Source organism: Dermacentor albipictus, chromosome 6, assembly GCF_038994185.2.
Source record: "Dermacentor albipictus isolate Rhodes 1998 colony chromosome 6, USDA_Dalb.pri_finalv2, whole genome shotgun sequence".
NCBI lineage: Eukaryota > Metazoa > Arthropoda > Arachnida > Ixodida > Ixodidae > Dermacentor > Dermacentor albipictus.
Genome location: NC_091826.1, coordinates 108,892,054 through 108,919,048, shown reverse-complemented (window position 1 = coordinate 108,919,048; position 26,995 = coordinate 108,892,054). Strand labels below are relative to the sequence as shown.

The window sequence follows — 26,995 nt, the reverse complement described above, 5'->3', positions numbered from 1 at the left end:
ACGTTAGTGCTGGTACCGCGACTCCTGTCCAGATTCCACGGACCACTTCATCTTTATTGTGGCCCCAAAGTGCCCTATGTTTCATTATTGCTGCCTTGCGCTTCCCGTTTATTTACAGGTTATCTCGGTGGGTGCTTGAGTATAAGTCTTTCCTTCGTTTATGTATACGCCGAGGCATTTACATTGTTTCACTATGGATATGACTTGCTCTTGAATCGAGAGCACGTAGTTACTTTTTCCGTGCCAAATTTAAGGCCTAGATTTATCGTTGCGTTGCCACACGTATTGACCAGCGTCTGTAATTCCCTTGCGCTATACTCTATTGCCAATATGTCGTCCGCATCGATCACTGCGGGGACCTCCTGTTGCGCCATTTGTTCATTGCGCGTGTATGATAAATCAAATCCTAATTGACTGTTTTCCTATTGTCTTTTTATACCCTTAACATGAAGCGTGAACAACAGTGGAAAAAGAGGGCACCCTTGCTTCGATCTTTGGGCAATTTACACCACCTCATTACTATTTCGGCCTTCCCATACAATTTTTAATCTGTTCTCTCTGTATATCTCCCTCAGAAGCTGCACAAAATTGTCCTCTATGGCTTCGTGCTTGAGAATACCCGACAACAATTACCTGCTTACGTTGTCGTAGACTCCTTTAATATCTAGAAATGCTATCGATAAATGTCTATTCTCACTAGCCGTGCGGTGTCATTGAAGCGTAGTAGATGGAGTGTCGTCTGCAGGAATGTCCTAGAATAGGGGGGTTAGTTCGCGCATGTTTCGTATTTGCCTCGGATATACAAACGGCCTGGTCCAGCTTCAAATGACCCAGTGTTGAAAGCAACGCGCGTGTGTGTCTCAACTTCCGTCCGTTCTATCTCAAATTTCTGCGCTGAGTGCTAGAAAATATGGGGTTACCGACAAGGCTGAAACGCACTTGTGACAAGCACCTGCAGTATTCGCTCACGCTGAAATAGCTAATTTTCGCAGCTAAAGCGCGTTTTGGGTGCTCGTGAAAAAAAAAAAAGAAAGAGAAAATTCCCACGTGAGCTCCACGAAGTGTTGCGGGAAGTGCTTCCGGCACAAATCGGCCACTGAAGAGATGCGGTCGGCCCCTGCAGCCTCGCGACTGATGGCTGGCTGATCGACCGTACATTCGTCGATAGATGCGCATGCCACTCGTCCACGTCTCGGGAATCAGTGGCGCCGACGAAATCACGACCCTGGCTCCTTTCTTTTTCTCGCTCTAATATCAGCGGTTGTGTCACAGTATGTCATAATGTCATAGTTTCCCCGTAGCGGAGGCTATAGGGTAGAGGCACAGCGCCCAATACTGGAAGATATAGCCAGCCGCGGTAGCTTAGCGGTCGTTGCGTGGCGCGGCTAAGCTTGAGGTCGATGGTTCGATCCCCACCGAGGCGGCCGCATTTCGATGGGGGCGAAATGCCAAAAGGGCTCGTGCATTTAGATTGAGGTGCGCACTTTAGCGTGTTCCAGGTGGGAAAATTAATGCGGAGTTCCCCACTACGGCACGCGTCATACTCAGATTGTGACTTTCGCGGACAAAACCGCATAATTTAATTCGGAATTTGGAAGATGCATCCCGGAGCAACTGCCCTGGTGGCGACACCTCAATTGTGACGCTGTCGACAGCCGTCAACGTGGAAGAAGCGGTTTTTTGTTTTGCACGATTGAAAGATGTGCGAAAATCGATAGAACTCCGAGAAAGTATTGAAAGACCTTGTCAATGTATTTAACAACCCGACGTTCCGCAGCTGGTGCGGCACCTTCTTCAGGGGTGATATCGCGGGACGAGCAACGGTGCTTAGTAAGGGCTCCCGAAAAACCGGTTCCTGTTTCGAGTTCTTCGGAGTTTTACCTATCTAATTGGGCTATATATAGCTGTCTTGACCAGGCAGATCTTGTCCGAATGTTTACGTTTGAAAACTCTCCTTCATGTTGTTTGAGCCACGATGGCGCTTGTATGCGGTCACACGGGCGGAACTAAATCGACGACTAATTGTTATGAAATGTCGTTCGCACTTTGGTTAAATACGATGTTACTTGTCCGTCACCACAGACCTGCCAACGGCATTCGTATATTCCTACGCCGCCTGCACCGTACTTTGTATATGTCTGCGTTACGCTGCTAAGCGTATCTAATAGCACCCCGCACATCGTGCAAGTGTAAACGGTGCTTCGCCCTTGCCAGATGTCGCTGGCTTTGTGAGAAAGGCCTTCACGCATTTCGGTAGTTGGGGGGGAGGGGGCTGCGAAACGCAAAAATAGAAAACCCGCCGTCGTCCCGTGCATTGGGGGCACGTTAAAGATCCCCCGGTGATCGAAATTAATCCGGAGTCCGCGACTACGGCGTGCCTCGTAATGGTGCCAGGTCCCAAAACCCCGGCATTCAGTTCGGAGGCCTTCGCGCGGCTCGGTCGAGACGATCCTCCCTTTTTGCACGCGGGACGACGCAGCGGCGCCGTGTAAAAGCGTACTTTGCTCGGCGCGGTTCCACGTTGCGCTTCCGTTCGCGTTTACGAGGTCGTGCCGCTCTCGTTGGTTCCCGCCATGTTTCGTCTTGTGTTCTTTTTCTCCCTGCCTATATTTTTTTTTTCGTTTTTTTCCTCGCCTCGCCACTTCTCTTCTCCGCGGGCACTGTTTCATCGGCGGACAAACGCCGCCATGGCTGCACTTTTGCCCGGCTTGGTTAGCGTCGATGCTTAAAAAAAAAAAAGAAAAGAAAGGAAAAAGAAAAACGAAGAAAAAAAGGTACCAAGCACGCCGCCTGCCCGCCCATGAAGTTGGAATCAAACCGGCTTTGAACGCGATGCTGCTCTTAAGGTAAAGGAGAGAGGGAGGAACGCGATCGAGAAACGAAAACCCCATTTCGTGACCGTCGGATCTGCGCGCCAATGCGCGGCAGCACAGCAGGGCTTCGGGTTTGCGCGGCTCGATATAAAGTCTCCGTCGCGCGCGAGGTGATCGCGACGCAGCTGCGTCTCTCCGTCGGCGTCTGTCCTCGGGGGTGTGTGTGCGTGCGTGTGTGTGTGTATGCCCACCCGGACTGCTGCCGCCGCGGATCGTGAGACTCGACTCTCGATGTCGTGCCGGTGGCATTTCAGGTGGGCGGAGGCTGTATGAACCGGAGCAATGCAGCCCGGAATTCCGGCGCGTTCTCGGCCCTCGCCTGTGTGTACGGCCAATCCCGGACGTCGCTTTCGCGTTTCGGCGCCTCGCTTCACTTTGTACGGGCGACACCGAAGCCGCCACCGTGGGCTGCGCTGTGTGGGTCCGACAAAGGTTGTGACCGAGTGCAAGGGTGGCACTGGAAGTGGATGCTGGCGACCTGGAGTCATAAAGAAAGTAGAGAAGAAAAAAAAACGGGGAGAGATTCGGAAATGCTAAGTCAGGTGCAGAGGACGGAAATAAGGAACGTCCTTGTAGTTGCGCTGTAACGCCAAACGAGAAATCGGGAAATATAATTTGCGTGACAAAACAGGGCAGTGCCTGTTTTTCGAGGGCTGGGATGTCTGCCTGAGGACGAAAAGCGGAGGAGGACCAATTCCCGCCTAACAATGACCACCCCCCCTTGTGGACATCTGAAAGTTTAAATCGAACACCGAGCTGCTTCCCTCTCCAGGGAGCGTGCTCCCAGCGACACGGTCACGCGCACAAGTGCCTCCTCGCAGTGCGTGTTACGTGACTTACCGTCACTAATCAGCCAATGCGGATCGTGCAACGCGACAAGAAAGGAGGCGAGGCGTTACGGTGGAGATTCTCGTTTGGGAGAAAGAATAGTTGGGCGGTGATGTGCAGCTGTCTCCGAAGGAGGACAGTTCAACCGTGCTGCGCTGGGGAATGGGAAGCGAAAGAGGGGTAGGGGGGGGGGGGGGGGAGTAAGAAAGCTGCTCCCCACCTGCAATGTGGGAGAAGGCAAGCGTGGAACGCCGCTTGGGAGCGCTACTAGAAGCAGAGAGTATCTCCGTTGGCGGTGATGCTCGCCTCCTGGTGGCGTGGCAACAGGACCGTTTATTCATACTAGCTCTTCCAACACTGAGCCGATTGGAAAGCATGTTTCGGTGAAACGCTTCTTAGATCACGATCTACACGTTCCATCGCATAACCAAAAATTTCCAGTGGTGCCTATCGAGTGGCCCGGCCTCTAAAGGGCACTCATGAAATCCATTCACGCATCCATTTCGTAAGAAACCGAGACAGCCGCAGTCTGGGCAGTGCGCACATGTTTCGCTGGTGTGTGACGACCATGTCCCCCGATAACCCGAACCCGTAAACCATTTTCCAAGATGCGTGGGGTTAATTGAGTAGGCGCTGCGGGTCTTTGAGGTGTTCTCTTTACAGATGCACGCCGCGTCGTGTGACGCCGGTTCGCTCGCCTACTTCCGTGCCAGTGCGAAAAGCTGGTGCAAGCCTTTCGCGTCGGCTGAAAGGGGGTGATTTTTGGACTGTGACAGGCACGCGCCGAAAGGCTCACGCTTCAGCCCTCTTTCTGTTGCACCAGCGCGAAGCCGTACTTCGACGCGTGTTCAGCAAGAATTTCAGGTCTAGCGGCACTGTACCGTAGGAAGCTAAGGTAGAAGTGCTTCGATAAGGTTTCAAAGGACTGATGCTCGCACTGACGGAACTGTCGCACGAGCCTCCCTGATCTCGCTGCTGCAGCTCGAAAGCTTTGCGCCGTTGATGCCACTTGCAGACACGCTACAACAGTGAAAACGTTCGCGCTGTTCCTGCCGTGCGCTGCGGGAACTGCTAAGGCTAGGTCATGGCACGAGGGTAGAAGGAACCCGACTAGACCTGGGGTAAATGTGTTGACTGGCTCTCGATCGTCTCGGCGATTGGTGAACGCGAGGGCTATTTTTACGGGAGAGATTACATTGGTGAAATCGTATTTGAACGCGTCTGGTAGGACGACATAACACGTCGTCTAAGGCTTAGGTCAGCACGAGCAGACGGCAGGAGCCAAATCATCGTCGTCGTCTTCGTCGTGAGACAAAGCATCCGTACTGTCAACCCATACTTGTTTATTTGGTGGCTGGCTTTTCGAAGAGCAAGAAGTCTGCGCGCTCGGTCCTGTCAGTGCCTGAACCTTTGCACCCGCCCGTGTGTTTTCGCGCCAGCGAGCACGGGCACGGGAACGAAGCAACAGCCACGAAGATGGCTGTTGCTTCGTTCGCCCGCTTATCCCTGTTAAATATGTTACCATTGGTCTGAATTTCGAGAACTTTTGCTCTGCGAACACATTGGCATACTGGCACCGGGATCTCGACGTAAAGCAAAAAAAAAAAGGCAGGAGAGAGAGAGAGAAAATGAGAGAAGGGTTCACATCGATTTCCGTTCTCGCGGGCCACGAAGCAACTAGCCTGGGAGAGACAGACAGACAGACAAAGAACTTTATTAATGGTCCTGAGGAACCGGCGTTAGGGTACCCCCCTTTTCAGGGAGTCCCCGTAGCCGTCGCGGGCCGCACCCACGTCGGGGTCGGAAGATCGTGGTCCTCCGCCGTGTCGCAGGCCCTCTGGACAGCCCGTAGTTGCTCTGAGAGGTCGCCGCTCTTAAGGGCTGCCTCCCAGTCGGTTAGAGTGGTTAGCGATGAGCTGCGTAACGCAGGGCATTGCCAGAGCATATGGGACAAGGAGCAGTACGCCTCCCCACAGTCTGGACAGTGGGGTTCTACACTAGGCGTGAAGTGACTGAATCTGCCCCTGGAGGGAAATGACCCCGTTTGAAGCATGCGAAACGCCGACGATTGTGGTCTACTAAATTTAGGGTGTGGTAGCGGAAAGGCCTGGGAGAGAAATTTCTCCCCAACACATCGGTGCTGTCGTAAAACGCTGGCGCAGGTGCGTTCTCTAACAACCAGTCCGAAGGTTCCGTGGACCGAGCGTCGTTGAATTCATTGACTGGCGCACCTCGTCACGTCGCGTCCTTCCTCGAGCTTCTTTTTTTTCCTTCCTTCGTTCCTATTTTTTCGTCTCCCGTTCGTCCTCGCGGAAAGCGATAACCATCGGCGTCGCTACCGTCCGACGAAAGAGCTTGCCGCCTGTCGTGGCCCGTGCGCAGCGGCGTCCCGTACCTGGCACGGGTCCCAGCTGTGCCGAGCCGTGGCGATAATCTCTCGCGGCGTGCGACCACTCGAGCGTCGCGGGCGGCGAGCGACCGTTCGCGTGCCGTGGTCGTCGGGGAATCAGAGCGTGGTCGGCCCCGATCGCGTACGTAACTGCACTGCCTCGCCGTCTTGCCGATCGCCGCGCGCGCCGACCCGTCCACGTTGTCCCGCACCCGGGGTGCCGCGGGCACATCGCCGTCGAGATGGATTGGAGACCGCGGGTTTTGGCCTCGACAAGAACGCGTGACGGGGGCTGACTATTGTTGGCGCGTGACCGCGAACAAGAAAAAGACATTCTCGCTCGACTCATACGACCTCGAAGCGGAGCGAAACAGCGACACAGTGGCACATCCGTTTGTATTCCTTTCGTGGTCGTCTGGTAAACGTAAGAATCTGACTTAGGCTCGACCTCGAGCTCGGCCATGTTTAAAAATAATTGCATTAACGGAATTGCGTAAAGGGGGCGCAGTGAGAAGTCAAGCGTGGAAAAGCTTTCTAACTTGCTGACCACTAAGAAAAGCATGCGCAAGACTAGGTTAGTGCTGTGAAATATTCTTTCGACACTCTTCTTTTCCTTTTTTTTTTACGGCAAAAACGAAGTTTTTCACGTTTTAAGGGTAATGAAGCCGCGAATAATGTAACATTTTTATTTTAATTCTTTTCCCTTACGGTCGTGGTCAATGTCCCGAGACGCTACACGTTCTCAACGATATCGGCAGCTTGTGAGGGTCAGGCGATCGCAAAGGGATTAGAATCGAGCAACGGCAATATTTACGTTATGCCGTTTCTACTTTCACCCCTCGCGGTGTAGCTTAGTGACCGAGAGAGTGAGACAAAAAGGGAAGGTAACAAAGGGAGGTTAGCCAGTGTAATTACCGTCTGGCTACGCTGTGCCGGGGAAAGGGCTCAAGGAAATAAAGGGAGAAGTAAAAATAAAACGTAACTGAGTGGCTATGGCGTTACGCTATTGAGCTCAAGCTCGCGAGTTCGATGCCCCTTTCGCACCCGCATTTTGATGGGGGCGAGTGGGGAAAAAAAAGAAAGAAAAAAAAACCGCTCGCGTTCCTAAATTTAGGTGTACTTCGTATAGAACTCCAGGCGGTGGAATTTAATCCGCAGTCCCCCATGGGCACCGTGTCTCTCACTACCAGGTTGCGATTTTGGCACGCAAGAAACCTAGGAATTGAATTTATTGGGTTGGTTTACACTCAGCGCCGTCTGTCTCAAAGTAGCTTGCAGCCTGGTTTCTATCGCATCGGGGGGAGCGCGCAGGCTGCGACTACGTCACCCGACGAAGCGGGGCTTTCCTCCCTAGACTACGACGCCGCGTCGCAGATGTGAGATGCGACGAAACAGATGTGGCGGAGCGATGTCGTACACATTGTAGGGGTTGAAGGACGGGCGTCGGGATGAAAAACCCTCAAACTTGGGAGGATTTATTCTACATATTATATAAAGGGAGGTGAGCGTCAATTAACAGTAGTACAGACATTACGGGCCGGCAGCAACTCGGACGCTGCGGCCCGCGGCAAGAAGTTCGAGAGAGGTGAATCAGGGAATCAGGGCATATCCCAGCATGCTCAGGTCTCTCTGGAAGGCTTCTTATAAGCCCTTCGAGCACTGCAAGTCACGTCATGTTTGACCAATGGGAGAGTCCACTCCGATGACGCCACTTGCAGCCAATGGTAGGCGCCCGTGTCGCGTGGCACACCTGTCGGGGCTCTCTGCGGTCTTGCCACGCAGACTGGCAATCCACTTGTAGGCTGGAGAAGAAGCGGGGGGGGGGCGCTCGTGCACCTGCTTCATTGTCGGATGCCCACCTGCTAATCCCGTGACTCGGATCCGCAGCGGTGGCAAATGCCTTCTTCAAAGACGAAGGGGGTCGATTGCGCTCCATTGTCCCAGGCCCCCTTCTAATCCCGGCGACGCACGAACTTGTTGCCTTAAACTTGTTTGCTCGGCCGCTTCTCTGGAATGCGCTTTCCTGCTTCCGCATTCCTCAATTAGCTGTGCTGCCACTCGAAGCGGTTTGGGGAACTCGAAGTAGCCTCAGGAACCAGCTCCATATCTAACAGCTCGTCCTCGCCCCGGTTGTTCTGAATGGCCGGTGAACTCAATTCGCTGGCCAGGAGGAACGCTGAAAGAAGCTGCAGGGTACTGGGGTCGAGCCTCGTTTGACGAACTTCGGGATCCTAGGCCCTGGAGAACAAACGTCAAACAAACCAAACAACACAGCGCTGCACCACGCGTAAGCGCAGGCTCTTCACCCCTGACTCGCCAGGCTATTACTGAGTCAAAATCAACTCTTATCTTTTATTTCCCCCAATTTTGACAACAGTTCCAACCACCCTTCCAAACAGCTATCCATTTCTCCTCGATTGCCGACAAGACCAGAGTACTATTGTTGTTGCAAAACAAAAGGGTCGTTGACGATGCAAACAACAAATGAAAACAGCCGAACATAACTTAAGTGGCCTAACCACACGAACAGCATGTTTCCAATCTATCGCAGTGGCGTACTTATCGCACGTATTGGTGCCACTGAACAATCTGGTCAACCTCACAAGTACGTAATCACAAGCGCACTAGCCTTGTGGTCACTAAACAAAACGCGTACTTGCATTGTAGGCAAACTTTTCACTTACGCTTACTCACGTTTTTTCCCTGAAGGTCCTACAGGACACGTGACGTAAACGAACAATTAACTTGCGGGACTTACACACTCCGCAGAACTCTTAAAATGATGCGTCTTCTACTAACTCTTTCCACGCACGCTCACTAAAGAAGTCAGAATACACGGCTGCCCTCACACACACACTAGCAACCCAGTCATAAAGTCTGCTTCCTTCCGTCCACACAGGACACGCGCTAATGGATCTAAGAACGCTTCTCCGTGCAACTTATGCACTAACTGAAAACTACGCGCTTAACCTTGCAAAATTCAAAAATACTTAAAAAAAGAAAGAAGGTTAAATAACACACGCGCTTTACCATAGGCCTTTCGACGATAACCTTGACCTTCAGGTTACTCACACACACACAAAAAGAAAGCCTATTTACTAATTAATGAGCATCTCGCGAGATTACATGTTTACATAAACCTCATCTTTCAAATCACGGAGCTTCTCAAACGAAAACACAAACAAAGCTCAAACCTTACATATTGAAAGAAATCCTACTCTCAAATCGCGAAAACTTTCCGATGCCCAAAAATAAAACAAACTAACACGTTTTACTTCTACGGAAGGGCTCTTGGCCTCCCTTTGCAAACGCTTACGTCTGACTCATACTTTGAGTCTAACCCGGGGTGGACGTGGTCTGAAAGCTACTCTGGCTGCCGAGAGACAACAAAAGGGCTGACTAACTATCAGCTCCCCCAAGACGTTACGGTCCCTTGCCAATTTGCGTCCTCGCGCCCCGCTTTCAACACAAACTCGATTGACCGCGTCGCTACTCCGCACCTGGTCTCGTCCTGCCACCTTGCGTTTCTTCGAACTGCACGCTGAGCTGTGAAAAGAACTACGGAACGACGAGGAGCTTAACTGCCTCGTGCCCTTTGTCCGCGTCCGTGCAGAACATTCTTCGCGGTCCCCCTTTGACCTGTGGCTCGAACGTTTAGGATGCGTCAACATCGTCCTTGACGACCGCACCTTTATCCTCGCGCCCTGCCCATTTGGGTTTCTCGCCATCTTTGGCGGCGCCTCATTAGTTACCGACTTTCGGTTTTTACTGCGCTTCTTTTTACGGCGCTTTCTTTTTGCACTCGTTTTCATGTCGCCTTCTCGTGCCTCGTGCTGGCCGGTACACGTTTCGTCGGCCCGGATCGGTCTCTTACCCGCACAGTCTGAGTGATTTACATTTAAATCAACACTCGCTCTGCCTCGACTGGCGGACAGCTCAACCGACTCTGGCACAATGCAGCAGGCTTTACTCGAGTAAGACAACTCGCACTCTTGCGAACTGCCCTCTGCTACATTGCCCAGCTCACGCTGTGCATCGGCACACAGCCCGTCGGTATCGATCGCTATCTCACGCGCACAGTCTGAATGATTAACAACTGAACCATCCCTCTCTAGGCCATCTAGACTGGCGGAGAGCCGCACCGATCCCTGAACAATGCAGTTGTTTTCTCGTGAGCTACGGAGCTCGCCACCCCGAGAACTATTCTCAACTGCATCGTCCAGCTCGCACTTCACTTCTGCCCGCACATCTGGCTTGACATGGGTGCTCGCGTCCCTCGGGTCAGCAGTACCCTTTCCTTCGCTAGCAACCTCGCTAACCTTACTAGCGACGCACACACGCGGTAACTGTGCCAATTTGTTCGCAGCTGGCCTAGCTGTCTCTACAGTCATCTGTTGGCACAGCACCTCGTCGCTCTCACTACGGCCTTTAACGGCCTCGATTGCCACTAAGGCATCGTTAGCAGCTAGCCTTTTCCCTTTACTTATGAATCTGCAGCTAATCTCACAGGCACTACTCTTATCGTCGGCTTCTGGCGAAAATCCGCTCGATGCTGCCTCATTCTTTCGCTCAGTACTACGTACAGAATTCTCAGACAGCCGTTGTCTCTGTGCCAATAACTGATCACAATACTGTATCTCTTTGATCAGTGCTGCCTTCTCTCTCTCATACTTTTGCTCAAGCTCTCGCTTACGTTCCTGATACTCCCGTTCGCGTTCATTCTCACGTACGTGACGCTCACACCTAAGAGTAAGTTCTTGAAGCTCATGCTTCCGTTCATTCTCGCGCTCTTCACGCTGACGCTCACTCCTAAGCTCACGACGCTCTCGCAAACGTACACGACGCACACGCTCCCGTGGCTCCTGTATCACCTCCCAAGCAAGCTCAATGCTTTTGTCATCGTTGCCACTATCGGTTATCGCCTTTATGATAGCTGGCGTTTCCATCCGTTCGTCCGCCTCAACTCCCAAATCGTCGCACACCAACAACAAGTCTAACCTCGTCAACCTTCTAAGATCCATGACAGCTGCCCCGACAGGTGGTTAAAACTGTTTTCCTTAATTAATTTGTGCAAATACACAGTGCAACAAATTCCCGATTCCCAGAACTATCAAAATTGAACACACAACCTTTGAGTCTGGCGAATCATAAGGAAAAAAACCACGCGCTCACTTACGGTTGCAGCACCCTGCCATCCGGTTCATTTGTCCGCTGTTCCCGGTTCCTTCCGGACTCCCTGGGTCGAAGGCTCGCTCCTTCTTCGATACTCCCAGTCTCTTCGGACCTCTTTCGACGAAGGCTCTCTCTTCTTCGTTCTTCCCGGTTCCTTATGATCTTTCTCGACGAAGGTTGATCCGTAGCGCTGCCACCAGCTGATGCATTCGGAGGCGATCCTACCGCTGCCAACCAGATGTAGGGGTTGGAGGACTGGCTTCGCGGATGAAGAACCCAAACTTGGGAGGGATTTATTCTATATTACGTACAGGGGACGTGAGAGTCAAGTATCAGACGTACAGACATTACGGGCCGGCAGCAACTCGGACGCTGCGGCCCGCGGCAAGAAGTTCGAGAGAGGTGAATCAGGGAATCAGGGCATATCCCAGCATGCTCAGGTCTCTCTGGAAGGCTTCTTATAAGCCCTTCGAGCACTGCAAGTCACGTCATGTTTGACCAATGGGAGAGTCCACTCCGATGACGCCACTTGCAGCCAATGGTAGGCGCCCGTGTCGCGTGGCACACCTGTCGGGGCTCTCTGCGGTCTTGCCACGCAGACTGGCAATCCACTTGTAGGCTGGAGAAGAAGCGGGGGGGGGGGCGCTCGTGCACCTGCTTCATTGTCGGATGCCCACCTGCTAATCCCGTGACTCGGATCCGCAGCGGTGGCAAATGCCTTCTTCAAAGACGAAGGGGGTCGATTGCGCTCCATTGTCCCAGGCCCCCTTCTAATCCCGGCGACGCACGAACTTGTTGCCTTAAACTTGTTTGCTCGGCCGCTTCTCTGGAATGCGCTTTCCTGCTTCCGCATTCCTCAATTAGCTGTGCTGCCACTCGAAGCGGTTTGGGGAACTCGAAGTAGCCTCAGGAACCAGCTCCATATCTAACAACATGCATTGATATCCTGCTGTGTCGACCCGCGAACGCAGTCGCACTGCCATGACGTTTCTCTCTTTCTTTTCTACTTCTTACCCTGTTTTTTGTTTCTTTTTTTCGGCACCATTCCCGACTCCGGCATAGAATCCGAGGCCGCGCTTGGCTCCATCAAAGGGAGTGAGCGAGGAAACGACTTCAGCGTTCCCGTCCAAGGTAGCGGACAGCTGGCTACTCGCTGGTCTCAGATTATATACAGTTCGCTATATCTTTTCGCATATCGCGCCGTTGGGCCAAGAAAAGCCTTATTCTGTGGCCACGGTGTTACTGTGTCATTTAACACGGATTATTTCTTTTAGTAGCACCAAACATTGCAAGTTAAATGCTTCGTCTTGTTTGTTACGTATTGGTTTGTTATTACGCCAATTTTGTGAAATAAAAACATTTGTGGGCCTACTGGCATTCTTATCTCGATCCCATGTTTGCCGGATATCGTCTGTCAGCAAACAAATCGATAAATATTAAATTGTATACCGCCGTTCGCCTAGAGTTCGTCGACAAACACTTCGTTTTCAGTATGACGCGCTTGCTTCCGCAGTCACATACTTGGTGGAATACGTATTAAGCGACGATGCGTCTAGATATATCAGCAAAAGCTCGACAGGGCCGCGGTGCAGTTTCCTTTCTCATGAGTGCCAAGTAGCGGTAAATAAAATTCCATAGAAAGCCGAGGTGAACAGTTGCCAGGTGCCGATGAAATCACACAAAGACTGCTGCGTGGAGAACCGACAGAATCTACACGCGCATCATGCGGCGCACGAGCTGTAATTATAGAACGTACTGTACTTATTTATTTACTTATTTTAATTTCTGAAATTCGTTCGACGGCAGTAAGGATTACGTACGCAAGTGCAGGCCGATTTTAGCAGTTTATACGTCAGCATAGAGCTCAGTGCACCGGGGCCTAGAATTGTAACCCGGTGGTTTCGTGGGATGGACGCTCCTTATTGGTAGATGCCGTCGCCGGATCAAGGTCAGAACATCGTTGGTGAAAAAAACAAAAAAAACGTAGTTACGGGTCGATGCAACCGAATAATGACTTGTAAGCAAGGTGATGACTCGAACAAGTTGGCAGGCATTCTTTGTGCAGTGTAACGCACATACTGGTGTGATCGTGTTCCCTGTGCTTGCGTCCATGCTGCGCTGCACACGGCAATAATGTCCTACAACAGAGCGTATATCGACAGACGGGATCTTGTAACAAACAAGCAGAGCGAGGAAGGTAGTAATTAACTTGCAAGAAGGTAGACGGTCGGGCCCGTGCCCTGGCTTTCTGTGCCAAGCACAGGGAAACGAAGAAACGGTGCGAGCTAATAGTGTGGTCAGGTTCAGCGGTTGCGCATGCGCGATACGCGCGTTTGTTCTCTTGCAGAGAAATTACCAAAGCGAAACGGAAGTCGAGCTTTATTGTAGTAATTTACGCTTCTACGTCAGCAACTTTCCGTGCCGGCTGGCTGAGACGTCATGCGATTGGGCGTCGTCGATTCTGCTCGGCTGATTATTTACCAGTAAAGGTGGACTGGTAATGGATCCATTGGTCTGATTGGAATGCATCATGTAACCGCACAAGAACAAGGGACAAAGAAGGAACACACAGGACAGGCGCGGAACTTCAACTCTTGTTGAAGTTCCGCGCCTGTCTTGTGTGTTGTCTTGTGTCCCTTGTTCTTGTGCGGTTACATGATGCATTCCAATAACGACCACCAACTAGCCCGCTTATTCCTGTTAAATATGTTACCATTGGTCTGAATTTCGAGTTTCGAGAACTTTTGCTCTGCGAACACATTGGCATACTGGCACCGGGATCTCGACGTAAAGCAAAAAAAAAGGCAGGAGAGAGAGAGAAAATGAGAGAGAGAGAGATTCTTGGTTTGGGAAGGAAGAACGTGGGGTGAAGTGCAGCACAGTAACTGTCTCTCAGATGAGGACACCTCAACCGCACTGCACAGGGAGGGTAGGGGATAGATAGGGGGGTGAAGAGAGAAAATGAGAGAAGGGTTCACAAGGGTTCACACCGATTTCCGTTCTAGCAGTTACCCTCTTAGCGCGAAGCTAGCGAAAATAGAGTTTTGAGGAACTGCTTTATCAGTGCGACAGTGCTTGCCTTTCGAATGCCTGTCGGCGTAGTAGCCAGCGTCTTCCCTCGTGTGGCGTACTCAAAAGAATTCACGAGACACGTGCGCCGAGTGTCAGGCACTCGGGCTGTCCACGCGGCTACCGCCGACGTCCAGGCGAACTGACAGACAACCAAGGAGGACAGATTGAGCGAGCGGAATCGGGTAGTCGTGAGGGAGTAACGTGCTTTTTTTTTTCCTTTTCTGAAATGATGATACGGTTTCCAGGTACGGCAGTCCCAGTACGGGGGAAGAAAAAAAGAAAGGAAAAAACCCATGGCGTGACTCTCCCATCTTCCGGCGCAAAGCGGACGACGCTGTCGGTTGCCTGCGGGGCGAGGTGGCAAGCCGCGGAGGGCGCGTTTCGTGAACGCAAAAAGAAAGCCGACTTTTTTTTTATTCTCTTTCTTTTCTTTTTTTTTTTGTGGTGATTGCTGGGCGGTTGCGATCTTGGCGGCGGTCCTCTTGCTTACGATTCCTTCCGGCCGGGGTTTTTGAAGTCGCTCGCAGGAGTGCCTGTATTGGTGGCAATCGCCACAGAGTTAAAAAAAAAAAAAAACAGTTGGCGCAGTGATTGCACATTTACCGTGCAATGACGAGATGCTACTTGGACTTGTCTGCTCTTCGTGTTTGTGGCTTCAGAGGCTCTTGCGACGTTGTTTACTGCGCTTAATCTCTCTAACTTCCCAAGCACTCCTACTTTTTCTAGACGCAGTGTGTGAGGTTCGTTTCTATTGACGTCTCGCACACTCGAGAAAAAGAGCCGGTGGGCTTAGCCATCGATCCTCGCTTTTGGCGGCTGCCCCCGTGCTTTCATTTCATCGTGTGCCTCGCGGAACTCTCTGTTTGGATCCGTTAATCGCCGAGTTTTCGAAGTGGTGCACGCTGGCGGCTTAACACACGTTCAGCACACTCAGCTTCGGCCGGCTCATGTAGTGCACGACAGTTATGTAACGACAGTTAATGTTTGTTTAATAAAAATAGATAAAACAAATAAAGGAACGAATGGGGATTTCTCCTGACCTCACTGCATCTATCGAGCGTAGCCTGCTGACACCTGAACGGGGATCAGCAGTGGTGAGGGGAGAAGAAGAGTGAGGGGGGATGCGCGGATTCCAAATTGGGGAACCGCATTTTCTAGCGACCCGTTTAATTTTGCATCGCTTTCACCCTTCGTAATTGGCTCGAACTTGACTCGGATGCCGCCGCGTGCCCGCTGTCGCTGGGATATAACTCCTCACCGCGACGCACAATACGAAAACGGAGAAATGAAGTGGGACATTTTAAAACAATGGTTCCCCATGCCTACCTGGATTTTTACGGTGCTTAGTACTGTAAGAGCGGGGGTCGGGCATATAAATATGTATAGCTGGCCCATGCCGTCGTCCGACTCATGCAAGCTAAGGACGTTGTTGAAGGGAGGAAATTGTTCTCGTCGAGAACGAGTATTACTGGGTTTATTTACATTATCTACAGAAGTGAAGCTCACCGAGGAGGCGAAATCTGGAAACTGCCGTCCAAACTTCGTCCAATCGGAGCGTTCAAAGTTGTCGAAGGGCCGGCTTTGAGGGCGAGAATTCAAACACTCACTCCCGCACCTTTGTTTCACTGAACACACCGAAATGAGTGGGGCCTCGTAGACAGGGGTCGTCACGCTTGACTCAAGCTGGCACGTCTTGGTTCATGAGCTGACTCCGCAGTTAGCTGCCGCGCCTGTCGAACGACCCTGGCGGTTACCTGGGTCCGTGAGGTAACGCCGTAGAACGTTTTGCAGGAGTTTTCTTGCTCCCACTGGTCCGTGAAGGCTACAGTGAACCAGTTAATAATACTCATTCTGCTTGCTGCGCTGTACTGTTATACGAATGACAAAAAAAAAAAAACACTGGTGTCTGTCGCCTTTTTTGTCCTTCGTGTAACAGTATCGCGCAGCAATCAGGACGATGCCATACCAACTAGCCCCCGTCGAAGCTTTATTTAGCAATACAGGCTCCGGGCGATTCGTCACAGCAGGGCAGGAGAAGCTGGAAGATCATTAACCCCGCTGGCCGATCGTAGCAGTACTAAGCCCGCGTCACTGTCTCTATGGCTACGCTATCGACGTTTCTGAAATTATCTGTTCCTTAGATTCATTCGCGTAGATTAACGAGTCGAAGCAACACTGGGGCTATCAGAGATAGATGCCTTAGCGGGTCGTGTCTCACAAGCACATCGCGATGAAACCACGATACGACTACGAAGCGTGGCCACAGCGGTGGACGCCGGATTGAGTTCGAAAGCCGATCGAAAGGCCGGTCTTCTCGTCCGGGAATCGAACCCTCGACCTCGCGCTCAGCAACAATACGCCATAGCCGCTGAGCCACCGCATCAGGTGGGCTTGTTTTTTGCCTTTCGCCTCTCTTTTCCCCGCTTTTTTTTTCTCTTGCACCCCATACGTATATACGTACTCTTTGTTTCGTCTCTCTAAACGGTGATCCAGCTGATATGCATGTACATATAGCTACGCGTTCAATCTCGCGTCACATGCTCGCGCCAAGCTCGCTCTCGGAGTACCGGATGCGAGGCTGTCGAAAACCACGAAACAACGGTAAGCGAGGGCGAATGGCACATTGGAAGGAGAAAAAACAAACGGGAAAGCCATAACATGGTCTACCCCGATTGTCCAGCTGTCTTTTGTTGTGCGCCGTGGTTGCCGAGGTGACCGCTCTGGTCCGCTGGGAACACGGCCACTGGAGGGCGACTCCTCTCGCTTCGAACTACTCTTTTTTTTTTTTTTTCAATTTATCTCTCCCGCTTCCGTCGAGCCCATGCCTGCGGTAGTGTTGCTCGTATCCCGAACTCCGCGCACCGGTTGCCTGCTCATTTGTTTCTCACGATCGGCGCAAATCCACTCTTCCCTATAACTTCCGCCGTGATGGTCCTGCGCATATGGGGCATCTAGAGTTGGCGATAAGCCCGAAGCAGTCGTCTAAGGGGGACAGGCGAAGACGGATCATCGTTCGCTTTGCGGTCCGCGGCGACAAGTAAGGCCAGCGAGGAGATGTCCCTAGAGCGAAGCTCCGTGTGTTGTTCGGTATGGGGAGTGCCGCAGTGTTGGAGAAATTATACTTTCCTTGAATGAATGTTGTCGCATTGTGCCGTCCAACGGTTAACGCGTTCGCTGACTGCCGAACACGGTATTCGATTCGGTTCCGCGATACGGTTCGATTACTGCTTCGCTGAATTCAGCGAATATTCAATGCAATACAATGCGACGCGATACTTCGCAGTGCCTGATTTCATTATGTTTTGTGCTCGCTTTGTCATCTTTTCCTTCATTTTCGTCCTCGTTTATCCGTAACCTACCGTGTTTGCATACTACTACTACTACTACTGCTACTACTACTACTACTACTTCTTCTTCTTCTTCTTCTTCTACTACTACTACTACTACTACTACTACTACTACTACTACTACTACTAATAATAATAATAATAATAATAATAATAATAATAAACACTATTTGCGAAGCCTACCGGGAAGAACGGATCAAGATAGCCGCGACAATAAATTACCACTAAAGCTGCACACCACCGCTTCAAGCGAGGACACTTTTTCATACTCATCTAGGCCAGACAGGACGTGTCAGTGCTCATTTGCGATGACAGTGCACTGTTCCCCTGCACATGTCTACCGACGCTAAAGCAATTCCATTGCCAGAGACGTTCTTCGCCGGGAAAGGAAGAAGCGTCGCATGAGAGGGGTGCCTCATTTTGCTATAGTATTCCGTAATAAAAGCTTCATTAGATTCAGCACATCAGCAGCCCCTGTCACTTTATGGAAGCAGAAGGAAGAAATACGCTCGTTTAGTGAAGAATTCGCGGTGCCCTAACCCACTCTCAATGCAGCTCGCGCGAGCTGTCATTTGTTTGCACATTTGGAGCGTCTCGTTCCGTTAGCCGTCTCTCTCCCTTCCTTCCTGTTCCGGCCGCGTAAACCGAGTAGCGGCTCGCCCCGCCCAGCCGCGCTCGCGTTCTCGATTCGGGTCGGCGGCCGTCCAGAATAGACGCGCGCATACCGAAGCGTCTCGCCCGCGCGTGCGTGAGTGACAGGCGCGCACACATATCCGCTTCCCTCGACTCGCGTCGTCTGCTCCCGACGGCGCAGACGACGCCGCACAGCGCCTGTCGCCCGCCAACGGCTGCCGCTCTCAACTGGAGCGCGGGGGGGCGGCGCCGCATTACGTATCCGATTATTGTGTCGTCACGACGAGTACGACTTGCACACTCTCGTTCTTCCCCTTGCCTCGGCTTCCCGGCGCTGTCCGAGCTTTTCCTTATTTCGTTGTGACGGAGTCGCGGCTGTCCGAGGGGAGGACATTGTTATCCGACGCCCGCTGAGCAGCAGATTTCGCTATCATCTACTGGCGTGTAATGAAATGAGTCTGGACCCGTTCCATTGTTGCCCCGAACAATGCGATCTGCAGGGGGGGGTGACGCCGATTTCGGCGTGGGTGGCGTGTACGACGTCGTAGCGTCGGCATGCGCGCAAGAAGGCGACGTCGCTGCCGACCGTCAGCTCGTATCGGCAGGCAGGCCTCCGTGGAGCGCCGGTGAAATCACTTATTCCGCCTCCGAAATGGATCCGAAAGTGTCACGAATCGGGTTAATTAGGTTGCGGAACCGACCTGGTTTCTCGTCGGTACCCTGGTCTAGCACACAGCTTTCTTCAGAACTGCAGTATATGTGTTATTTGCTTTTTTTTCTTTCTTTTGCCAAACGTTGCCTTCTGCAAAGCACGTTGCTGATGCGTGACTCTGCAGTGTGTGTCACGGGAAAGCTATGGGCGTCTATATGCGACGTCGTGGCATTCGCTCGTCAGGGTTGAAAGTCTCTCTCCCTGGGCTACAGGTGCGCATTATTTCATCAGCCGCCACAGCGCCCGGCCTCTGTGCGTATCGGTGGCGTGCACGAGACGGTTGTAAACACGTGCTCCCATTCATGTTCGCGCACGCATGATTGCGCCCGTTTGCGGCGCCGATCATGCGTGCAGGGTCGGATTGCGTGTATCGTGTTAAGCCAGGCATCGTGATCGGATGAGCTGCCGGACTACCAAAAATATATTTGCGCAGTGGGAAGGTAATAGAAGTTAATTAAACTGTTGTCATGAAAATTAAGTGTTGTTGAATACCAAGTTCTTCGTTTTGTAACCTTGCTGAAGAAGGACGTGAAACCCAGACCGCACACTACACTTGCAGAAATCGTTATGAAATACTACAATGCGAAATCGACTGCTTTAAATAGCGCAGACTGATTCATGCATCTCACGGTACTTTGCTGCAGTGACACCGCAGAACGCTAAATTCATTAACAGGTACTAGCCATTTGATTAACAATTTTATTAGCACTACCTAAAATACCATAGTTTGAAGTCTCGCATGAAGGATGGCTTTCAGACAGTTCACTGAAATGGCAAGCAAAAGCGGTCTTTAATTGATCGGAGTCGGTGCGCAAATCCACGGGAAGGCGAAAGATACAAGACCTGAACAAGAAGTCGCAAAAGCGTGAGTAGGTAGCAATTTACGCTGATCTGGTCGTGGCAGGAACTTTAAACAAGTATCATGTTTGGACACGGCAAGCGTACATTGAAGCAGCGCGCTCGTTGCATGCAGAGGCTTCGGAACTTTTGACAGGGTCTGTACGTTCACCGCACACTCTGCGACCGAGCAACAGAAGGCGACGCCCTCGCGAACCTCCCAACAGATGCACGTTCGTCGCGGCCGAACTTCCGGAATTGGAAGAGGTGCCCCAAAAGTGAAACCGCACAGCAAGTCGCCATCTTGGGAGGGGAATCATATACCCTTGTACTTTCCCACAGGCCGTATGAAGCGGTATCTTGAAGTTTTCTGCGCTTTTCCGTTTGCTAAAAGGAGGCCGCGTAAGGTCCTCGCACGCCACGTGTGCTGGAGACGCGTGCTTTCAGGTGATTGATCGTTGAACACGCGGAATAGTTTACTGACGAGAACATGAGTGAGCGAGTGTTTCTAGCTGACCACGCAGCGAGTTCTTTAGTTAAACTCTGGTTGTCAACACCAGGCATGCACGTTAGCGGGTCTAGACAGCTTATCTGCTGAGGACCACGACCGGCCAACGTTTTCGTGATAGATATCTCGTCTAATGAATGGGGCCTACAGAGCTGGGTTGCTATGGGCTGCGTAAAATCACGGGACGGAATACCACTTTACGTAGAGTTTGTTGTTGTTCTTTCTTGTTTTAAAAGTTTAAACCAATATACACTCTTAAGGTGCTTGCTCTGATTACATTACCGTTACGACGAAGGATGTAAGGGTGTTAGCTGTAGGCGGACTAGCACCTTTAAGATCGACCTGTGTTGAGGCGGCGCGAACAGGTAGCCCCCGTGGCAACGCTATATTTAGGCCGGCCAGCCACGGGTGCCTGCCGCGGGATCTCGGAAGCGGCCGATACCGCTGCCGCTCAGTTCGCGCGTGCTAGGGTGCTGCATTCTCGCGCTACCTGGACGAGAGCCCTCTGCTTCTTGACCGGCTATAGAGGCGATATTCGCGCCGCTACATATCCTTAAGCACGTGAATCGGTTTAGAGTGTGGCTGCTTCCAGGCGGGCAGTTTACGTTGGCTACCGACCTGTGGTTGCGTCGGTGCGATGACTGAGCTGGGCTCCTAGAGCGATCACTTAAACCCCCTTAAACTTCGTGAAGTAGCGACACTCTCCTCCTCCGCCTTCATTCCTACTCGTTTCTTCTCTCTTTCACGCTCCCTCCTCGACCGTGGCGCCGCCTACAGTGCTCGAGCGTAGCAATGGCGCCAACGTGCGCTCCTCGGCACTCCGTAGACGCTTCTCGAGCAAAAATGGCGCTGATGCACGGCGCGAGGGCCCACGTGATGCTATCAGGCCAATAGCGACGCGGCGTCGGCCAGAGCGCGCGAGGAGGAGGCGGCATTCTTCAGAGCGTGGCAGTACTTTACGAAGTTTAACGGGTTTTACGATCACTCGGCCTATGTTATTTAGAAATATGGGTTCTCTCTCTTTCTCTCCCTCTCTCTGTCTCTCTGATAAAATGCTCCCATTTTTTTTTAGCTCGGTGGCTTTGGTGTAGAGACAAAAATTGCTGCTTCCCGCGATTGCATCGCGCCATATTGGCGGTGTGGTCGAGCGCCGAAACTCCTGGGCCCGCAAGCGCGCGCACGCTTTGGGAGAGCGAGTCGCACGGGCGTGTCCCGACCGTTGCACAGCTGACGCCGCGAAACACTCGCCGGTTGAGTTCTCGCTCTCGCCGGTCGTGACGCAGCACCGTGACGCGTTTGCGGCCGGCGAATGCGTGATTCACGCTCGCGTCCGTGCCCCCCCCCCCCCCCCCTCGCACGCACGCTGTGACTCCCACGGCCCGTCATATAATGCGCACCAGGTATTAACATAGTATCCGCTGCGTAAATCTATGCCTGCCGGATCGACCGCGAACTGCTGTCGGTTCCGAGGGGGCGCCACTGGACGAAGTTCGGAGCGCGGCATTGCGAAGGTACCGCGACGACGACGTTTCATTCGGGGAAGGGAAGAAATAAAGGAAAGCTCACTCCACTTGATTTTCCTCGGCAGGCAGGTGCGTTAGACGTGCCGAAAATTTCCGAATTTACTTGAAATGAGACTGCTCCCTGCATAAATGGCGCGGGTGGCGCTAGCTAACACTCCCTAGGCTCCGCGCAGTACAGTCGACCGCGAAGTTTTACGGAACACGAGCTCTGAGAAAAAGCTGAATATCTGCGCGGCCTCACTACGCAGCCTATAGCGTTCGCGTTTGCAGCCTCTGCCAGTAGATGTAAACATCTTCGCGATGTTCGTTTTTTTTTACCGACTACTGTTACAATCTGCTCAGAAATTGAACGTTTTTTTCAGATCCCGTGCTCCGTAAACTCTTGTGGTGGACGCTAGGTACACACAAACATCTAAGAAAGTCTACGGGGTACGCTCATTAGCATTTGGGGGTAGCTCAAATGGCACAGTATCGCAAGCGTATAATGCAGACGGTGTCGGTATTGTTTTCACTTGCGGCAAGTTATCCACGTTCATTTCGATTTTCCGGTAGTATTCCTACACTTCGAATACGGCACACTTAATTTCCCCTGCGCTTCGCTTGGATTCATTGTCTGATGGCTTTATGTGTGAGTGCTTATGGTTGAGAGAGGCGAGAAGTCAACAAAAAGACACGCGTCGACTAACGTAGTCGCCTGCTTTCTTTCTTTCTTTTTAAGCAAAAGTGCCCTTTTCTGCACAAACGTGCAGCTTGTCCGTACGGCTCCAGTTCAGCATAAAGTAGCAGGATGTCGGCGGATCTACTTAACTTAGGAACACTTATTTGTCCGGGACACCGGTGCTGGAGTTATGTTGTCGTTTGGTGCACTGGTGCGCTTTGGGGGCGCTACTGGCGACCCGACCATGCACGTACACGAGATACATGCATGGTATACAAACACTGTCTGTGTTCTCTAAGAAATAGCGGCTGTGAGTGGCACTTGTAGGCCCGGGTGACAATTTGTTTTCACAAGGCAACTATAGAAGCACGACGTTTATAGTGCTGTTTTATTGCACTCCCTGAATTCTTGTTTGTATATGCCAGTGGTGCCCTAACTATGTATATGTTTCCCTGCGACCGTTGCTTCCCATTGCTTTCCTTCTGACCTTCCTAGAAAAACTGCTTGACGTGTAGGTCTGGCGCTGTATACTATAGGGGACTGGAAAAGGTGCGTGCGAGTCCGGTGGTTCAGCCATCGTAGGAACGATGCGTGCAGTTCGTAGATTTGCCTGACCTTCGTCCTTCTGGCTTCAGACGGCTTTGTGTGTTTGCAGACTGGCCACTTTCCACAAAATATTGCGTTGAGGATGCCGCCGGCAGTTCGCAGCGACGTTTCATGTTTCCCGAGGCCCCCTGCTGCCATGCGTTCAGGAAAATATAATTGCGCGGACGTTCAGAAAAATAAAGCGTAACAGGTAGCGCGAAGGTTAGGCACGTTTAGGTAATGCCCATGTGTTGCTTCTAGTAATTTTAGTGAGAGAGCGTGGCAGGCAATGGACAGGAGGCTACGACAATGTGCGTGTGGTAACGGCGCATGCGTACCGACTACGAACACGGCGTCCCGTCTTATCGCGCACATTGCAGACGAAAAATTGCGCGAGTCCTCGTGGACTCGTTGAAGAACCAGTGAAGAACAATTGACAGCGGCAGCAGCGCAGGCGGAAGCCAGAGGCGATCGCATCGGATTAAGACGCCGCTTCGCGCTGCGTTAGCAGTGTACCAACGTGGCGGCTGCGATGACGACAGCGTATCGAGCGAGGAACACGAGGGAAAAGCGGAGACGTCGACGAGCGCTTCGCCCCAGTTTGCTTCCCTAAACGGGACGAGAGGAGGAAGGCATAACGCACGAAGGGCAGCAAAAGTCGGCAGACTTCGGCGACATCACGGGCTCGGACCAAATTTACTGCGACACCAGATGGCCTTCCCAGCGGACACAGTATTCTCATCAAAACACAACTTCGTCCCTGCAATGCACGCAGCGTCGTCCTCGTACGACGTTGTACTGTGTTCCCAGTTGTGGCCTCCGAAATGCGTGCACGGACGTCGCCGATCTCGGAGTCTGCTCGCGTGAGAATCTACGCACAAGCTAATAGTTATCTCTACGATAGCGCAATGTTTAGTACTTCTCGGTCTCAACTTCAAAGGACGATATGTAAAACCGGCAAGTGCACTTCTCCGCACACATGGTTCTATAATTGTAATTCAGGTGTCTTCACGCGGGCGGGAGACATCATTCATGGCGTCCTCTGTTCCCCTCACCTTCCAAGCTTCCAAAAAACGCATCTTTGTTTTAACACCGCAACTAAGGGAAACGCGGTCAGCTATGATAGGGCAAATTTAATGTGTGGGAAAGCCAACTTACGGTACTGTGCATATCGTCTTTGTAGGAGCGCTGCGTAACTTTTGAAGAAAAAAAATTAAAAATCGCCTTCTGGCGATGGTTAAGCTACAGGTGAGAAGGTGTCCTTATGGCGGAAATGCAACGTCATTAGCCTGAATAAAAGACTGCACGGACACAGCTAACGCAATTTCGAGCTCTCAACAGTAAAAGGCCACTAAATAGCCAAAGCACCACTTTATCATAAGGTCAAGTTTTCCATGTGCCTTTCTGGCAACGACCGTGCATGAAAACTTAGAAGGCTGAGCAAAAATAAAGGTATGGTGGTGGAGAAAAATATGTGAGCAAAACAATGTATGAAAGCTTATCGGAGTACTTAATCTGCAAACCTCGCCCTGTGAAACGTCATATTTATGTTTATTTGCTGTCGTTTCTTGGCGAAGTCTCGTTTTTTTTTTCCTTTTGATCTGTTCTGTAACCGCAGCTCTGCTTTAATTGCTTCCCTTTCAGTTGACGGCCGGGGCATTATGTCCTCAAAATTTTGTGGCTCCGTTAGTGGTGGATCGTCCAATTGGCTTTTAGAATAGAACAGGCAGAAGCTGCGCATAATTTATTGAGAGAGCAAGGCTTCTAAAAGGTCGGCCTAAGCCACTGCGTGCTCGCTAGCTGCCCAGTGTTATAGGTAGCAAAAGGGGGCGAGGAGTGCGATAATGGAACGGCTTATTGCGTGCGGTGAGTGCAGCCTCTCCTTAAAGAGCTCAGCTTCACTGCTCTTGTTCTGATGGCTATCGGCACCACGCTATCGGACGTGGAGGAAGGCGCTGGCTGCCCTTTTGAAACGTACGCTCGCTAATCCGCGCGTCCATAGACCCGTCGAAGCGGTCTGGCGAGTAAAACGTTGCACCCCCCCCCCACACACACACACACGCACAACCACATAATGCACAACAGTTAGGTGATACACCTCACATTTGCATCAAGCAGGATCCACTATACGTTATTCGTAGTCTCTTAGCTATGAGAAATGCGCAAAACGACAGAAACGAAGGTGCTGATGCCATGCTCGAGTGAAGATGCGACTAGTATGCCAGGCGTTAATTCCACTTTGAATCCTGTCTCTCGCGATTTGGTGTTGGAAGCCGTCGGGTTGATCGTCGGAAAGCTGCCTGATTTGGATAGGGTGTCACTAAAGGCTCGCCTGGTGTGCCTTTTTCTATGAATCCGCCATGGTGTCGTCAGGCTCAGAAAACAGGTGGGTGTAAGGGCCGCGCGGCTCGACACCGGAGAAGAAACATAGTGGGTGCCTAAATGTAACATTAAGAAGGCCACGAAGGTGACAGACGTTTGTCTAGCGTAATGTTAAATGATCCCTTTGGCGTTGGAGGTATGGGCAAATTCATGTACTCCAACAACAGGTTGAGTAGAGACCGAATGCTTCGTCTTGCGGTCCTGGTGGGCCACGCTGCGTGATTGCGTACATCTCAAACGTGGCATCTCAAGGGGGGATCACGCGAGATTTGTCACCGGAAGGGACAGGTCACCCTAGCCGCGTCATCTATGAGTCTTGCGGCCTTGAGATGTGCTGCCTTGGCGGTCTGAACCGTGTACCTCTGGTGACCGGCGCAAGCACGCTAAGGTCGTTGCTATTGTGTCGGTTGCTTTGTCTGGCCTTAGGCGTTGACTAATACGGCGCTGAGGCGGACCACGTGGGCGGTCACGTCCTGTTGGTCACGCACGTCGTGAGTTGTCTCCCATCGTGACATTCTTGGAGCACGCCGTCAGCGCCCGGTGGTCGTCCTCTGGCGAAGAGAACGAGATCGCCGTCGTTGTAGCGAGCGTAGGAAAGCTCTACCTTCGTGGGCGCGATTGTTGGAACGACGTCTATTCAATGGTAAAAAAAAAAAGAAAAGATGCGTGCATGAGTTATGAATCACAACTTGAACAGGCAGATGTCATGACGCACGCGTTACGAGTGTTTGTGAAAAGCACTCGCATTGGAGTCCGGGAATGACGAGCCTCACCGATGACAATATTCATTTTATTTATTTGTTTGGTACAACACTGCGGGCAACAGTTCTTGCACGAGATGGTGCAAGAAAAATACCATCAATTTTAACAAATCAAGAAGTTTTACGTAGTAAAGGTGAACTTGATGTTACTGAATTCAACTCTATAATTGTACTACTATAAGTTTACGGTCATATTTAAGTCCGTAATATAAGTGTTCTTTGGGGCGTTCAATAGCGGCTTATGAACGCGGAACGAAACGAAACGTGCAGTTCGCTTTTCTTCTTTTTTTTTCATAATTGACGCCAAGAGGAATAGTAGTAGTCAAGGCGCTTTCTTTTTTTTTCAGTTCTCTTGTGCTTCCGTACGCTTTTTCATTCATTCTTTCAGCGTGACCGGCTCGCGCAGTCTCGTGCAGCGCACTACTTGATTCAGCCCAAGATCACAGTTGCTCTGCCATTGCAGCAACCTGTACGTGGAGATGGAACGCGTGCCGTTTGAGGCTGACGGACGTAATCACGCTGGGAGCGTGAGTGTTGGACGTCAGCGCAACTCACTACATATACTTACACTTTAATGCATGAACGCGGTCGCAGGGGCGTTGTTTAATCGGAACACCCGGTCGTAAATGCAGGAAGGGGGGTGGGGGGACAGCTAGAAGGTCGCAAACACACACGCACACGCATTCACACGCACAAACATGCGCGTACAGACGCA

General features: G+C 51.6%; 1 protein-coding gene across 2 annotated transcripts in view; it reads left to right on the top strand.

The window, feature by feature from the left end:
- Window positions 1–26,995, top strand: part of LOC135904976 (uncharacterized) — a 361,077-nt gene that overhangs the window by 15,020 nt on the left and 319,062 nt on the right. The window lies entirely within an intron of this gene.